Source organism: Scylla paramamosain, unplaced genomic scaffold, assembly GCF_035594125.1.
Source record: "Scylla paramamosain isolate STU-SP2022 unplaced genomic scaffold, ASM3559412v1 Contig56, whole genome shotgun sequence".
NCBI classification, from domain to species: domain Eukaryota; kingdom Metazoa; phylum Arthropoda; class Malacostraca; order Decapoda; family Portunidae; genus Scylla; species Scylla paramamosain.
Window position 1 is genome coordinate 517,501 of NW_026973721.1, and position 10,000 is coordinate 527,500.

The 10,000-nt window shown below is 43.7% G+C and overlaps 1 long non-coding RNA gene across 1 annotated transcript in view; it reads left to right on the plus strand.

The window, feature by feature from the left end:
- LOC135098331 (uncharacterized) overlaps positions 1 to 738 on the plus strand; it is an 865-nt gene extending 127 nt beyond the window's left edge. Inside the window, exons 1-2 of the long non-coding RNA XR_010266827.1 lie at positions 1 to 12; positions 294 to 738. The exon at positions 1 to 12 is cut by the window's left edge and continues 127 nt beyond it. This is a non-coding gene — a long non-coding RNA (uncharacterized LOC135098331). The remainder of the gene's footprint in view (positions 13 to 293) is intronic.
- Positions 739 to 10,000: the final 9,262 nt, after the last annotated feature.

Genomic DNA, 10,000 nt, shown 5'->3' on the forward strand with positions numbered 1-10,000 from the left:
ATGCACGGAAATGTATGTTGGGTGTTTGTTTCTATAGTAATCTTCGTGGCACTAAGTATATGGATAAGGTGTTATTCGGAGGCATTGATAACTACATTTAAGTGTTAAGTGTTCTATGTGTGTTTAACGGGTTCTATAAATAATGTTCATTATCGAGAAGAACAAAGTGAATTGGGATTGTTGGGCTAGGTAACAACTGTCCATTATCGGGCGATGCATTGTGAGCGTTGTGTAAGAATAGTCAGGGGCATTATGACGGTATATTAAGGGGTTATGTTGATATATGGTTGCAGGAGTTAGCAGCCAACGGCGACCGGCTGCCAAGTGGACGAGTAGGGCCGAGTGGTGTCAACGTGAGGGCAGTGTAGCTGATCGTGTGGAAAGTGGGGTGCCAACTCCACTGGTTCTAATTACAAGTCTGATTGTAGTGCCGGACTGGAGCAACAAATATGCCCATTGGATCAAGAGTGTGTAGTGCACTGATGTGGGTAATGTAAACTGGAAATATAAATAAGGATTGAGACAAAATGGTATATTATGTTCCTTATTACGTGGCACGGATTGCTACAATCTCCGGTTACTCCTAGTTACGAGTAGATGCCTGCCTTCCAGTGTGGTCACCGCCAGGACACACCAGGTTTCCTTTAACATTTTCTCTCTCTCTCTCTCTCTCTCTCTCTCTCTCTCTCTCTCTCTCTCTCTCTCTCTCTCTCTCTCTCTCTGTAAAACAATATAAAAATCGATAACAGCAACAACAGCAACAACAGCAACAACAACAAGCCCAGCTCCACACCATCTGGTTCACCACCACCACAGCTCCAACACAACAACAGCAACACAACCACAGCTGTTAACACCTGTAACAACGCAGCACCACCACCACCACCACCACCACAACATAAAGTACAAAACAAGCTCGTGCAGGAAATTAAATCTGAATTGTGATCAGGTTTATATAGTTTTTCCTTTGTACTTTATTTCCTCTTTCGTATTTCCTCTTTCGTAACAAATCGCTACTGTGTTTTTTTTTGTTTTTGTTTTGTTTTTATCTCTTCTTTTTCCTACTACTTCCTCTTCTTCCATTTTCCACTTACTTCTTCCTCCTTCCCATTTTTTTTCACGTGGATTCTCCCCCCTTTTTTTTTTTTTTTCCTTTATCATTCACTATCATTCATTTCCTTCTTCCTTTTCATAATGAACACGTTTTCGCTTCCATTCAATGGCTCTTTCCCTTTTACACATCCATTGTTATTTATTTATTTTCCTTTTCTCATCGATTCTCTCCTTCCCTCTTCTTCTTTCATACTCTTTCTTTCTTCACTGCAATTCCTTCCTTCCTTTTCCTTACATTCATTCATTCTTGTTTTCCTCTCCCCATTCGTGCCTTCCTTCCCTCCTCCACACTCCTTCCCTTTCCTTCCTTTCTCCTGCACCTTTGTCTCTCTCTTGCACCCTTTCCTTCTTTTCTCTTGCCCAATCTCACACTACATATTCCCTCTTTTTCACCTTATTCCTTCCTTCCTTTCTTCTTTCCTCTACATTCTTTTACTCCTTTCCTTGCTTTACACTCCTTCCTCCTATTACCCTCTACCACTCTCACTCTTTCCTTCTTTCCCCTCTTCTTCCCCCTCGTTCTTTCCTCTTGTGCGCTCATATCTTGCATTCTGTTCTCTCTTCACCCACTACACCTCTTCCACCTCCTCCTCCACTTCCCTCCTTCAGCTCTGCATTATTTCGCTTCTCACCTTCATTCTTCCCTTCAGTAATTGCTCCACACAGACACCATGTGGGTTAAGCGTGGAGGAGGAGGAGGAGGAGGAGGAGGAGGTTGTGGTGGTGGAGTCCTTTGTAAGGCTTCTAGACACCTGTTTAGGCTATTGATGTATGTGCGTGGCTGGTGAGACAAGAGGGAGCAAATCAGATAATGGGGGATAGACAGTGGGGTTGAAAGAAGAAGTAGAGGTTGGGTGAAGAATAGTGACAGAAGTATGAGAATAAAATATGACAAATGCCGTCTTGTCTGCGTCACAGGTGTTTAAGTTCATTCAGTTTTCTAAAATAATAGTACAACAGTTGTATTATTCGTATATTGGTTCAGGTAAGGCTTTTCGAAATGTGTTTACTGGTTTCCTGAAGAGGCGATGTTCATTTTCTTCTGCCTGGGTTGTGTTTATGTACGTGGCGTCCTTGAGTATGTGCGTCAGTTTGTGATGTACTTGTTTTCCTCTCATATAAAATATTGTATTAATTGGTTCCATTTTTGCTTGTGTGTGCAGTTCCTCCGTGTTCTCGGTGTGTGGGGATTTTTCGTTGTAGGCGAAGCGGAGTGGAAAAGTGTGTGTGTGTGTGTGTGTGTGTGTGTGTGTGTGAGAGAGAGAGAGAGAGAGAGAGAGAGAGAGAGAGAGAGAGAGAGAGAGAGAGACTACCACTGCTACTAATAAGAGTAATCGAGTTCTTGAAGTATTTAAGTCCATCCATCCTCCCAAACACCAGCCGTGCGCAGTTCCGTGGCCAGGGCAAGACATATGCGTCCTTCCCCTTGACGGCAGTTTCACTGTCCAGGAGAGCAGAGCCTACTGCGCCACGGCGTCTTTTCGTCCCAACTCGTATACTTGTCTCTGGCTTAGTCTGTAAATATACAGAGGAGCGGCGTCATATATGTCCAAGAAACTGTGTTCACAAGAACATATTACAACTTTCCATACTAACATAACTTTTCATAAAGGAATAAGAGTTAGGCTGTAAATAAATTACACGTGGGACGCTGATAGAGATGAGCACGAACAATCGAACAGTGAGTGACGCAATGAAGCAGCTCGAGCCGTACACGTGTCACTACCAAACTGTAACCAGTTAACAGGACTCACAGACCAAAAGATAATGTGACACGTATCATTGCTGTTTACAGTGAGATAGAGGGTGAAAGGGAGGGATGAAACCGCGAAAGAAGAGCAAAGGGTGGGAATCACAAAGGAAGATGCAAGGGACAGAAACAGCTGGAGGAGACTCGTACATGGCGCCAACCCATCACTCTAGGAAACAGCGATAGAAGTAATATTGCCATTGATGCGCGGGACTCATCACTCTAAAGGAAGAATAAACAACAGAAGACGCGTGTAGATCCATAAAACTATCTGTGGTGGGCTACATACAAACATCTACGCCACACTTGATCACATCAGCCTCGTCCCCTTGAGTCCCGCGCTGCCAAGATGCCTCGTCTCAGGATTCAGTTTGCGACATCACGGAGGTTGGGGAAGGCCAGGCGAGCGAGGGATGGGTAGGTAGGGTAGGCTGGCAGTGAGATGGCTAGGATGGATTAGGTGAAGAATACGTGGATAGGGAATAAGGAAGGATGACTAGGTGAGAGGACGACAGGTTGGGTGCGGGGTAGCTAAGTGGCGATGAGAAACAGTGAAAAAGGTCAGTACGAGAATGTGGAAGAATTATTGTACGGCTTGTGTGTGTGTGTGTGTGTGTGTGTGTGTGTGTGTGTGTGTGTGTGTTAAAATGATCAAATCTAACGGTTTTTACACTACTCTATGTTTTACTACGCTTTATATCACCACCAGAGACTTTTGCCTGTTAATATCTCATAATTGTGTGTTGGAGACGCACTAGAGGAGGCGTGAAATGTTTAACCTCCTCTAAGTACTCCACTCCACTACTCCAAGTAATTGCATATAACATGACTGTTTATGCCACTTTGTGTTACTTAATTACACCGCTGTTTTCCTCCTCTTGATACTTTGTTACGTAAGTGTGCGGTAGATTCATCAGTGGAGGCGTAGAAGGGTTAAGCTCCACACCACTCCAAGTATTCAGATTTAACCTGACCTGTTGCACTTCTTTCTATGTTTTAATACGTTTATATGATCTTTAAACTTTACTTTTCGTCTTAATACTTCATGTTAGGTAAGTGTGTGGCGGGACTAACTAGTGGAGGCGTAAAATGTTTAAAATTTCATGTTCCTCCTCCTCCTTGTCCTGCTCTGCTCTCATTTCACCTTTGCACGATAAGAAAAGTTTTTGTGTGTGTCTTTTGTTTTAGATGTCTTTGTTTATTCCTTTGAAAAGAAAACCTGCTATTTTACTGTGCGTGCGTGTGTGGGTGAGTTGATAGTGGGAGGGTGAGTGTGTGTGTTTGTGTGTAAGGCCGTGCAGGATTCGATACGTGGCAATGTACCTTTTATCCCTTTGTTTTCTGTTATGTCTTTAGACAGTATCCTCTAATTCTGCACCAGACCACTGTAGTCAGCTTGAAAAGAAAGCATGAAAGTCACTCAAGCGTATGAATGTCACAATGTTGTCACAAGCCACTATCAACACTAATACTGAACCAAAATGAACCAAATATACATTTTGCCGCCTAAGTGAAGTCCACATTCTGCATTTCTTCATTTTTTTTTTTTTTTTTTTGCATCTTATGTTGACTACTCTTGACACGATCTTTTCTCAGTCGTAAGTCCTCTGATCTAATGAAAACTTGTCAACTGTCAGGGTCTGTAAGGAGACTGTCAGCAGATCAGAGGTCTTTAGGCTTAAAGAAACGCTAAGCACAGTTGAGATGAGTGAGGAAGGTTGCTTGCTGACTTCTGGCCACGACTGTTCTCGTACACGCTTCTTGCCATTCCTTCATTGTATTTTAGGTTCAGTTTTCTATTCACCGCTTTTCTTGCACCTCAAGACGCTTCCTTCCCTGCCTGTATTCAGCCAGGGGCCCAGGTGGTGCAGCCAGGCGGCGCGCTGCCCGAGGCGCTGCAGGAGGCGAAGCAGTGGGAGCCTAGTCCGCCGCCCCACAGGAGGCTGGCGATCAGAGGGCGGCAAGTAATCAGCGAAAAAAGCAATTTGTCAAGATTGGAGATTTCTGCCTAAAACACGTCTTGATTTGCGCGCCTTAAATTTAAACTTGCATTTACGCGCGCGCATGTGTGTGTGTGTGTGTGTGTGTGTGTGTGTGTGTGTGTGTGTGTGTGTGTGTGTGTGTGCTTGCGTGCGTGTGCGTGTAAGGCTTCATTCTAAGTAAGGCAGGGCATCACATCTAAGATTTTCAATTTTCTCGTGTGAGTGGAGTCCAAGTACAAGCACTCCTGTACTGCTAATTCTGTACTGCCACTCCTGCCGCCACAGTGCCAGTACTTCAGAGCAGGCACCACCGCCACCACCGCCACCACCGCCACGTCTTCACACCAACACGATGAAATCTTATGTATTAAATTACAAAATACAAGATCAAATATCAACAAGAAAATAATTTTTAACGTAATGGCTTCTAAGTATTGGAATATAAAATCCTATTAGTCTCTCTCTCTCTCTCTCTCTCTCTCTCTCTCTCTCTCTAGTAACTCATTTGGAATGCGCAAGGAAAGGGACAAGACTAAGCTTGAGAAAGGAAAATGAGAGAGAGAGAGAGACTAGACGTGTGAGGAGGACCAGACCTGCCACACTTGTCACGCGCCCCACAAGCTATACTTTCACGGGGAGACTGACGCAACACAGCACGGAAGCTCTCCCTTCACTGTTGAGGAAAAGAATTTAAACAGGCACACACACACACACACACACACACACACACACACACACACACACACACACACACACCTACGCAAAAACGAGAAAATTCAGTGTTACTAGTCAGAATTAAAAGGAAAAAATGAAAACAAATAATCATTATTATTATCATTATTATTAAATGCCACGTACGGCCAATGGGGGAGACCGTCAAGCTGATACAGAGCCAAGCAAGGCCCCGCAACGAACACACACGGATGTGAAATTAAAGAACGGAAAGTGTTGTTGTTGTTGGTGGTGGTGGTGGTGGTGGAGGTGGTGGTGGTGGTGGACTGTGAGTGCATTACCTGAGTAGCTCGTGCCTCATTACCGCGGTTGACAAGTTTGTACGACCGCTCGCACCAGAACCTCATTTTGGGGATAAATGTTACGGAGAGAGAGAGAGAGAGAGAGAGAGAGAGAGAGAGAGAGAGAGAGAGAGAGAGAGAGAGAATTATAGTATTATAAATGAGATAAATTACCGCTCGCAGGAGAGAGAGAGAGTGCTGATAAACCAACAATTCAGTATAATAGTAAAACACAACAGATAAAAAGACATGGGGGAAATTAAATATAAAATAAAATTATTCATACCAAACCAGCAAGCATGAAAGAAGATAAAGGAGAGACAAGCAAGTGGGTTATAAAGAGAGAGAGAGATGATAGAAGATGATGAACAGAGCTGGCAATTGAAACAAACAAGGTGATGGCTGACGACGAGACAGTTGTTGTACGCATAATTTTATTTTATCATTTCGTTAAAACACACACAAAAAAAAAAATCACTCCCTGGAAAGAGAAATTAGTTAAAAAAGTGAGAAAATTAGAAAATGTGACGTCCTTCCGTTTTCTGTCATGTCTTCCGGAGAAACTAAACTTATTTTTCTTTCATTTACGCCTTATTTTCTACTTGTTTTTCGCCTACACACACACACACACACACACACACACACACACACACACACACACACACACCACCACCACCACCACCACCACCACCAATTTAACCTTCGCATTTCATTTCGATAAGTAGAAAACAAAAAAGTGGAAAAGAAAAAAAAATCGAAGAAGAGTTTATAAAATCTTTCATGAACCTCCTTATTAACGTGGCCTGTTTTCCCTTTCCTCACGCTCTCTTTCCTCTCAGTGATCTCAATGTTTATTTCACTCACCCTATCTTACAACACACCGGAGATCTTTAAGCTGTTATTTCATCCTGCTTACAGGGAGATGCATTGTGTGTTAGCAATAAAAATAAGTCAAGGATTACCTGCTAGGCATAATAACTCGGTGTACGATACCATAGCCAACAGCCACTTCATCATTAAAGATTTCATTTCTTCTCATTTCAATTACCTACTTTTTTTTTTGTAGAGAGAGAGAGAGAGAGAGAGAGAGAGAGAGAGAGAGAGAGAGAGAGAGAGAGAGAGAGAGAGAGAGAGAGAGAGAGAGAGAGAGAGAGAGAGAGAGAGAGAGAGAGAGAGAGAGAGTAAAATAACCGCTTGATTACTAAGTCTTCCTCCACATTTTTGAAAGACAGGAAAAAACACCGAGCGAGAGGGAGCAGCGCTGGACAAGATAAGGGGTGACTGAAAAAATTGAGAAGAAAAGAAAAAGTTGAGGGAGCAAAGTGGTTAAATTTCTGGGCAATGTAATAAATGTATAGCATCGAGACCATCGAATTAATATATGCCTAAATTTATTACATTCATTAAGACAAACTGGAAGACAAATATAGAGTCACAACGAAGAAAGGAACAGTGTCACACACACACACACAAACACACACACACACTTCTTCAGAGGGCTTTTTTGGGGGGGATTACATACTCTCTCTCTCTCTCTCTCTCTCTCTCTCTCTCTCTCTCTCTCTCTCTCTCTCTCTCTCTCTCTCTCTCTCTCTCTCTCTCTCGTTACACACAGTCACTGGGGCAAAAAGAAGCTGGTGCAGAAACACTTGCCTTGGCAGGAGACAGGGGTCAGCGCGGGGCTCGCCTGATGGACACACACTGCGCATAACACAATTACAATAATGCTCATTATTCTACTGGCAGACACCGCATCCCCCTCCTCCTCCCCCCTCCTCCTCCTCCTCAGATTTCTTCGACTCCTGAGACAGCGATTTTTTTTATTCTTTCCACTCGTCTTCCAAGTTTCCACTGAAGCTTGAATGATTGATTGCCTTTTCAAGTTTCAGTGAATCGCTATGCGAATAATTAACTGAACCAAAGCTTTCCATGTCAGAATGATGAATAAATACTATTATGAGATTATTAACATAATGATTTCCTGTAACCTCATTGTAAACCATTACATTGCATCATGGACCAATTTTATCATTACCTGAGAAATTCATAGTCATAATTTAGTATATTAATTACTGTGATTAGCTTCCAATTACACACACACACACACACACACACACACACACACAGGGTATTGTTCTCCTTGATGAAGTAACAGCGTCATTACTGCCGCCCCTTCTACTGTGCCGGTGTGAGGCGACTCGGTAATGCGGGGAGAGAGGGCCACAACTCACTAGCAGGGAAGCTCCTGCCTGATTGACTCTCGACGCCAGGCAGTGGTGGTAGTGATGATGTTGGTGTAGTGTGCACGTATATTAAGGAATGATATATATTGATATGGAGTATCGTAATGGCAGTGGTCAAGTGGTGGTCTGTGTGTGTGTGTGTGTGTGTGTGTGTCTACGATGGTGCGGAGTGGAATATGTTGCATAATAATGTTGAGGTGTAGTGGTGTGTTATGCGTTGCTATGCATTGTTGATTTATAACCAGTAACACGGAGACAACAACATGCCTGATAACAACACGCACCATTCCCACGCCACTCCCTCCCCTCCCGTGCCTCCCTGTGAACCGCCGCCCCGCGCGCGAAATTTTTTTTCACAAACGATTTGGAGTGTGGGGGCGGGGCTTAAGTGATGCGTGTGTAGAGAAAACGAATTTTATGGTTAACTTAATGATAATATTTTATTAACAATCACACACGCTCTCTCTCTCTCTCTCTCTCTCTCTCTCTCTCTCTCTCTCTCTCTCTCTCTCTCTCTCTCCCCTCTCTCTCTCTCACACACACACACACACACACACACACACACACACCTCTCTCTCTCTCTCTCTCTCTCTCTCTCTCTCTCTCTCTCTCTCTCTCTCTCCTCTCTCTCTCTCTCTCTCTCTCTCTCTCACACACACACACACACACACACACACACACACACCTCTCTCTCTCTCTCTCTCTCTCTCTCTCTCTCTCTCTCTCTCTCTCTCTCTCTCTCTCTCTCTCTCTCTCTCTCACACACACACACACACACACACACACACACTCTCTCTCTCTCTCTCTCTCTCTCTCTCTCTCTCTCTCTCTCTCTCTCTCTCTCTCTCTCTCTCTCTCTCTCCTCACACACACACACCTCTCTCTCTCTCTCTCTCTCTCTCTCTCTCTCTCTCTCTCTCTCTCTCTCTCTCTCTCTCTCTCTCTCTGCCACACACAAAAACACACAGTGGAGACAGGCGCACTGCTGTACGAGGAGCCAAGCTGTGGAACGCGCTCCCACCTCGCCTAACCCAGGCACCCTCTCTTAACACTTTTAAGGCTAGAATTGAGAAATTTCTGCTAACAGATAATGTTTAAGCCAGACTGAGGATTTTATCGTCATCTTTTCAAGAAAATTTTACTCGCTAATATATCTCTATTTTATACTTTTATCTTATTTTATTGTATTTTTATTTTATTTTTATTTTTATTTTATATGTATGTTTTTGTGCATGTGTAGTATGTGTGTTTCTTTTATTGTGACTTTTTACCTTTGGGATTTAATGGTAAACAATTTATCAAATCTTTTACATTAATATATAATAGTTGTAAGAGACTTATGTATCTGAATGTATTGTGATTGATGTGTCTATCGTGATTACTAAATATCTATTGTAACCTGAGTAATAACCACTTTGGTGGATAATAAACAAATCTGAATCTGAATCTGAATCTCTCTCTCTCACACACACACACACACACACACCTCTCTCTCTCTCTCTCTCTCTCTCTCTCTCTCTTCTCTCTCTCTCTCTCTCTCTCTCTCTCTCTCTCTCTCTCTCTCTCTCACACACACACACACACACACACACACACACACACAGCTCTCAGTGGGCCCTCACCCCCTCCAGGTGGTCCGATGTGCCAAGCTCCTCGGAGTCACGGTGGACGACCAGCTGACCTGGAAGCAGCATGTCGCCAGCACCATAAGATCAGCTACCTACAGGCTGTACATGCTGCGCAGACTCAGGTCGCTGGGGACGCCGACAGATGAGTTAAGGGGGGTGTATCTTACTTTCATCCTCCCCAAACTCATGTACGCCTCCCCAGCGTGGTCCTCCTCCCTCACACAAACTCAACAGCTACAGTTGGAGAGTGTGCAGAAAAGGGCGTGCAGGG